Source organism: Dasypus novemcinctus, chromosome 2, assembly GCF_030445035.2.
Source record: "Dasypus novemcinctus isolate mDasNov1 chromosome 2, mDasNov1.1.hap2, whole genome shotgun sequence".
Taxonomy (NCBI): domain Eukaryota; kingdom Metazoa; phylum Chordata; class Mammalia; order Cingulata; family Dasypodidae; genus Dasypus; species Dasypus novemcinctus.
The window spans coordinates 95,879,680-95,886,593 of record NC_080674.1 but is presented as its reverse complement, the minus strand read 5'-3'; the positions used below and the strand labels follow the sequence as shown (position 1 = coordinate 95,886,593).

The following is a 6,914-nucleotide window of genomic DNA, read 5'->3' as shown; positions in this document are numbered from 1 at the left end:
AACTTCAAGTTAAATTCAGGGAAATCCGATGGAGATATAGAGAAAAACACATAGAATTTAAGAATTGTAAAATGAGTATGCCTAAAATATCTAAAATATCTAGGAGTTGGGTTCATCAGTGGGGAAGTGGAAGCTGAAAAGTAGTTTAGAAATTACTTTCAGTAAGTCAAAGAAATGAGTAAGTGGTGACAGACCCTGACTGGTCCTTCCCTAAGTTGGGACAATAACCTCCCTCTATGGAGTTATTTAATTGCAGGAGTGATTGGATGGTAGTAGGTGACCTACATGGGAGTGGGGTGGGGAGGCTCTTTGCTCCTGGGAGGTACGTGATCCAGGCCCGAGTGCATTGAGGAGGGGGTTTTCTTTCCATTTTGATGGGATACACAGCTGCAAGCAGAGGCTGCACAGGGCAGAGAAGTGCACGGGCAGCCCACGTGCCAGAATTGGAAAAGGAGTGCGAGCACTGGGCAGCCCAGGAGGACGTGGTATGGAGAACACCTCCTGGGCTCCCCAGAACGCTCTTAGGAACCTACAGGTTGCTGATGGGATGGAAAGACTTTGTCACAACAGTTTATTGTATACCCAGCAAGCTGCTGAATCTCTTAGGAGCAGGAACAAGAAAGACCTCTGCAATTGGGGAATAATTATCCATTCCTCCATTGTCCTCTACCAAAGGAGGCAGCGTGGAGTTAGATGTGATCCAGATTACCTGAAACAGTGAGAGACGGAAAATGAAGGTAGAACAGATGTATTGGATCCCCTTACAGAGCTTATCTAAGGCTGACCAACTCATGCAGATTACCTGGAATGGATTTTGCTTCCATTCTCTAATTACAATTCCTTTAAAATTTTCTCTAGAAAGCTTTGACTTTTAAAAATTGTATGCCATTCATGTACATTTGTTTTTATTCCTTCCTTATTTCATTAACCTTTGTGTACACTAGGCTATCCTTCTCTTGGGGAAGATAGCAGGGCCTCCATCCTTTATTCTTTGGGCCCCTCTAACAACTCTAAATTATTTTGGACACAATATAATGTGTTAAAAAATGTTTATTTAATAGATTAATGAAATTGCATCTTTTCTTCCTCCAAATATCTTATCAAAAATGAGTGGTTTTCTTATTATAAATATAACATTAGTTGTTTAAAATTTTGAGATTTAAGAAAAATAGTTTGTTTAATGCAAGCATAGTTCCTATTCCCCCCCCCCCCCCCCATTACATCAGGAAAAAAATTTTAGATAATTTCCTTCTGGCCAAGAAATGTATTAAAATTAAAATACACAGTAAATTTTAATGACTTGTCTATAATGCAAAAGTATTTTCTGGAAATCTTGTTCTTTTGAGATCCTATAAATGTGAATTGTAGTAATTTAGGGTGGAATGACTGAGCCCAAGTTGGCTTTCATCCCAATAAAAACTTTTCATCCTATTTATTAGTTGAAGTTTTCTCATTTATAAGATGGGGCTAATAATACCTTCTCTACTGACCCATAAGTTTGTTGGGATACTCAAATAATGGATTAAATTCTTTTGTAAGCTGTCAAGTCCTATGCAGGTATTGGAATATAAGTATTCTTAATTCATTTATTCACCCAATGCATTTTCAAGGCCCCTGTGTGTGAAAAATGCTAAGTACAGGTGCTATAGGGGATTCAAAGACACATAAGGACCTCATTCGTCTCCCCTTCAAACAGATGCCTTTTAACTTTACAACATCCAAAATCGTTAGCCCAAGCAGCAATCTTACAGATTAGCCAAATACCCAAATAAGAAGTTGAATGAAATGATAAGTTCAGTTTTATACATGTAAGTCTCTGGAAGGCAGCAAGGCTTCAAGAAGTTTGGAAAACTCTCAGTAATGGTATTGTAACTATAAAGTTGCAGATAAACCCAATGAAGAAGAAATGGTGATGATATTCAAAGACAACTATCTTCCAATATTTGAAGACCTATACTATGCAAGAAACATTTGATTCATTCTATGTTATTGGCTCCAAGCAGCAGAGTAGGACCAATAAGTGAAAATTACAAGGGCATTGAATTCATATTATTACAAGGGAGAGATTACTAACATGTCAAGCTATCAAAAATTAGAATGGGTCGCCTGAGGGATTGGTGAGTTTCCTGTAACTGGAAGAGCTCAAGCACTAATTCACTGCCTCTTGCTTGAACTGGAGGCCTTTAGGTTGTCTTCCAACACTGAGATTCTGCAATTTAATGAGGCTGCTCAAAGTTGGTTTCATCAAGTTGTGAGATTCCTCCTTTCTCCTTCCCTTTTTGGGCCCCCTCCTCAGCTCTTTCTTCCCCTCTTTCCTGAAAGAGATGGAGCAAAGTGAAGAATAAGGTTCCTGTGCTATTCTGCTAGTAGAACATGGAGACTTTCTCCTTCTGGATGAGGCTTCTATTTTAGAATAAACTCCAGAATCTCAGATTTATGTTTGTACTTATCTTTTTTCCCCCATTTTGAATGGAAGCACGTGTTTAATATTGTGTTCATATTGTTCCATTTCATCTTCCAAATTTAAATGTGTAGGGATGGCGTGAGCCTGTTTTGCCTTGATGCAGGAATCACTTTTCCTCCTCTGTTCTCAATCAGACAGTTTTAAATTTTGGTTAGGCACATAAACACACTGTGATGGACGACATTAATAAATAAGTATTACACTGGCTCTGCTTGAGCAGTCCCTCTTCATCTTTATCTTTTTTGTTTAAATCCTGTGGGGTCTTAGAATGCTCTTTATGGAGATCAAGAAGATTAAGCAAAATTAGCTATCAACTACATAATGGGCTTCCCTCTCCTGGCATGTGTCTCCCCTCTCTGCAAGTGGTGGCTCCCTCTGATATCAACAGGAGAGTCACAGATGGAGGAAAAATTATGTTCCAGGAGCACAGGGCGCACAACAGGATTGCAGCTTTCTCTTTAGTTTCTATTGGTGTATAAGCCTGAATTGGAATCTGAAATGAAAATGATACGTAAATCAGCTGGCTGCTTGGAGACCTCAAAATTCATCTGTCTCCCAGGGCAGGCTGACTGTTCAATCTTGGGGCAAGGGGTGTCTGCTCTGGTCTTGAGAATATCTAAATCACAGTTTCATAAACATATGATTCCTTAAAAGAGATTATTTGCAGGGAGAACTATGCTTCACCCATGTCAAATAGTGAAATTCATGCTGCTTATAAAGTCCTCCAGAGAGAGACTGGCTTACTCATGAGCAGAGTCGGCAGCTGCCTACATGGAATAATTTGAGGATCAATGAGCGGCCCCCATACTTTAAAATCCATCTCCCTCATCAGTCTGCAGTGGTGCCTGAAATTTCCACCATTACTGTCATTTTTTAAAAGCCTTTAAGAGGACATATGCCCTATTATCTCGAGGGAGGTAACATTAATTAACTATATAACATTAGAATGGATGGTTTTCTTGTTAATAACCCATTACAACCACGACACCCAGCAAAGATCAGGGCTCTGAAGAAATAGAAGCAAGGGAAGGTAAGCTTTAGTGGAGAAGTAGAAGACGGCGATTCATAGTGTGTGTAGGGGTTGTTGCTGAGATCCCACTGGGGGGCTCTAATACAGGGACAACCAAAGGGGAGAGGGAAGGCACTGGGCATTTTGCTGCAGGTAGTGGGGTGTACAAGGCCCCAAAATGTGAGGGAGAGAAAACGAAAGGAAGAATGGAAGGGTATGGAGGACAAAATTACCTAATAATTTTGCTAACCCAGGTCCTACCCCTCTCAAACAACTTCGAAATCTTAATAACCACTAATAGAGTGATTTGAAACTCTCTCAGATGTTCTTATTGGAGGCTGGAGAATATGTTTATAGTCCCATCTCAATGGAAATTAAGAACTTGTCATGATAATTTGGATGGCAAGATTTTATCAATTTAAAGGATTTTTTTGACTTGGCTATGTCTACCATGTTTCTTCAGAAGTTTTATTTAAAAGTATTAAAATATAAATCATTCATAGTGTTTAATTAGAATCAGAGAATTTTAGAACCATTGGGGATTGAATCACGTACCTTATAAAACTTACATTCACATCTTAATCTGCATTTTTGTAGGTGTGAACCCATTTGGTATTATTCGCTAAGGTGCGGCCAAATTGAGACAAGGTGGGTCTTAATCCATGTGACTGAAGGCTTTATAAAGACAGCATACTTAGACAGTCTGTCAGAGGAAGTTAGATGTCAGTAAAAGTCAGAACTAGAAGAAGCCAGAGAAGAGAGAGCACCTTGTGACAGAGGACTGCCATCACCAGAATGCTCCCGAGCCCAGGAGAAAGCATGATTTTACTGACACCTTGATTTTGTCTTTCTGGCCTTCAAAACTACTATTGTATGGTATTTGTCATAGCAGCCCTGGCAAACTGAGACAAGAGCTGAAACTGATGGCTTGAGAGCTTCTAGTTCAACCCCATTACTTTAGAGATGAGAAACTGAGACTCATTGTCATGAAGGACCTTTATTTATTCATCCATTTGTTCAAGGAGTGTTTATTGAGTATCAACAATGTCCGAGGCATGAGATAAGTGGTAAGCAAAACTATAGTACTTTTCCTGATGGAGCTTATGTTTCAATGGGGGAGAAAGACATTAGTTAATCAACTACTGCTGTAACAAATACCAAAGTTGGGTGGCTTAAAAGGACAGAAATTTATTTTCATGATTCTGGAGGCTAGAAGACATAAACCAAGGTGTTGATGGTGTCTTACACCTAAGGAGAGATCCCAAACACCTAAGGGGAGATCCTTCCTGTCCCTTTCAGCTCCTGGCTGCCACAGTCATTCTTTGGCTTGTGGTAGAATAAGTCCAATTTTGGCCTCCATCCTCACATGGCTGTCTTCCCTCTGTGCCCAAATTTCTCTCTTCTTATAAGAAGAACAGTCATATTGGATTTAGGGTCCACCCTAATCAATTATGACTTCATCTTAACTAATTACATTGGCAAGCCCTCTATTTCCAAATAAGGTCACATTCACAGGCACTGGGGATTAGGATATGAACATATCTTTTTGGGGGACACAATTCAACATACAACACTAACTGATCACACAAATCAGTATAAAATAAAAGCTGTATAAGTGCTATATATTTTAAATGTTATGTATGTTTTAAGAGAGTGTATTACAGGGGAATGTGACCCTGGCAGAGATGGTGTTAGAAAAACTTCATTGAGGAAATATTTAAAATGAATATCTAAAGGTTGAAAAGGGCTTCACTAAGCAAATAGGAGAAAGGAGAAAGAAAGGTCCAGGTAATGGAAGAACATGTGCAAAGACCCTGTGCTAGGAAGGCCTGAGATGTTTAAATGGTCAATAAAAGGCCTGGGTGGTTGGAGCTCTGTGAGTGACAGGGAGGGAGTTTTGAGAAGACACTGGAGAGGTAGGCAAAGGCTGATCATGGATGGCTTTGTTTTAGATTTTGGAATTTATCCCAGGAGTGGTGTGGAGAATAGCTTGGAGGGGGATATAAGTGTTAGGAGGCTAAAATGGTGATCCAGAAGAGACTTGATGGTGACTTACCCAAATTTTGGTAGAACTGGTATTACTTCTAGCTTCCTTGTGTAACAAGAATGTGTTCTTTCTGCACATAGTAGTCATTTGTTGCTGCTAGAACTTCTCACCATCCATTTTTCTCACAATGATTTCAGTTGAGGATCGGCCTCTTCCCACAGCCTCTGTTTGGGTGGAGCTGACTCCTTCCTTAGTTCCAAGGATGACATGTGACTCACACCTGACTAATGAGATCTTTAAATTCTCCTGGGACCAGAGAAATTGGTTCAAGAATGGACATGTGATCCCCTTAGCAAATGAGATGCCATGGAACTGTTGCTAGGATCCATAAGACAGAAAAAAGTCATGGAACAGGACCTGGTGACATCATATTAACAATAGGTGGAGATGAAACTGAAGCCTGAACAGCCATAAGTCAGATGTGAGATATAGAGCAAAAATACACCTGGAGCCCTGAGTCCAGGAGTGGCAGAAGCCAACCATACCCTGGATTTTTCAGATTGGAAGTCAACAAAGTCCCTTTTAGTTATAGTTGGTTTTTCTTGGTTTATCTACTGTGTGCAAACCAAAGAGTCCCAGCTAATACAGTACTCAACACTTTGTTCCTTTGTTAACATATTATGGCATACCACCTGAAATGGGGGAAGTTATGCTTTCTAACACAACCTTTACAGGAAAATAATTTCACTGTAAAATCAGCTTCTCTGGACTTGAGTCTAACACTAGAAACTTTGCTGTTAAATCACGTTGATTTCCACATTTCCATTTTATTCAAAATAAAAGTGTGTCTTCTAATTATACATTGGCAAAGTTTTAACATATATAATTGCTATATCAATGCTCTTAAAATCAAATCTAATGTCATTAAGGAAAACAGCCAGCTGAAAAATGTTCTTCAAACAATATAGATGCATATGATATACAAGTAATTTTTTTGCCCCTCTGAAAACACTGTTTTTTCCACATTCATTAACAGTTCATTTGCTCCCTATATGTAAGCCTTGAATAGTCTCTGCCTTTGTTTTCTTGCTTACCTTAACATGACATATACAATTTCTTTAAGTTTTTGAGTCATTTTAGGATTTTTATTTTCTTTGTATCAATGAACACATGGTTTAAGAGTTTTCAAGTTGTAATACTTACTTAAAAGTAATAGAAAATCTAGTAAAAATTGTAAGATGAGACTTTTGTGGGGAGTTCAGAAACTGTGAAAGGTACTTCAATTCTTTTAAAAATTAAATAAAATTCTCTTTCACCTTTTAATTGTGTTATGTAATATTCCACCCAGAACAAAAGCATTCTTCAGACACTTGAGAATTAAATGTGTTTCAAGAAATTTCATCAGTGACTATTTGCTGATTTATTCTTTTTTACCAAAACAAGGCACTGTTGGC

General features: G+C 38.7%; 2 long non-coding RNA genes across 2 annotated transcripts; both read right to left on the bottom strand.

Moving 5' to 3' along the window:
- Positions 1 to 554: 554 nt before the first annotated feature.
- Positions 555 to 2,447, bottom strand: LOC139440172 (uncharacterized). Its single transcript, XR_011650292.1, has 2 exons — positions 2,075 to 2,447; positions 555 to 709 (listed from the first exon to the last, which is right to left on the bottom strand). It is a non-coding gene; the product is annotated as an uncharacterized lncRNA (long non-coding RNA).
- On the bottom strand, positions 2,448 to 5,789 carry LOC131280120 (uncharacterized). Its single transcript, XR_009187718.2, has 3 exons — positions 5,530 to 5,789; positions 4,029 to 4,176; positions 2,448 to 2,957 (listed from the first exon to the last, which is right to left on the bottom strand). It is a non-coding gene; the product is annotated as an uncharacterized lncRNA (long non-coding RNA).
- Between the last annotated feature and the right edge of the window lie 1,125 nt (positions 5,790 to 6,914).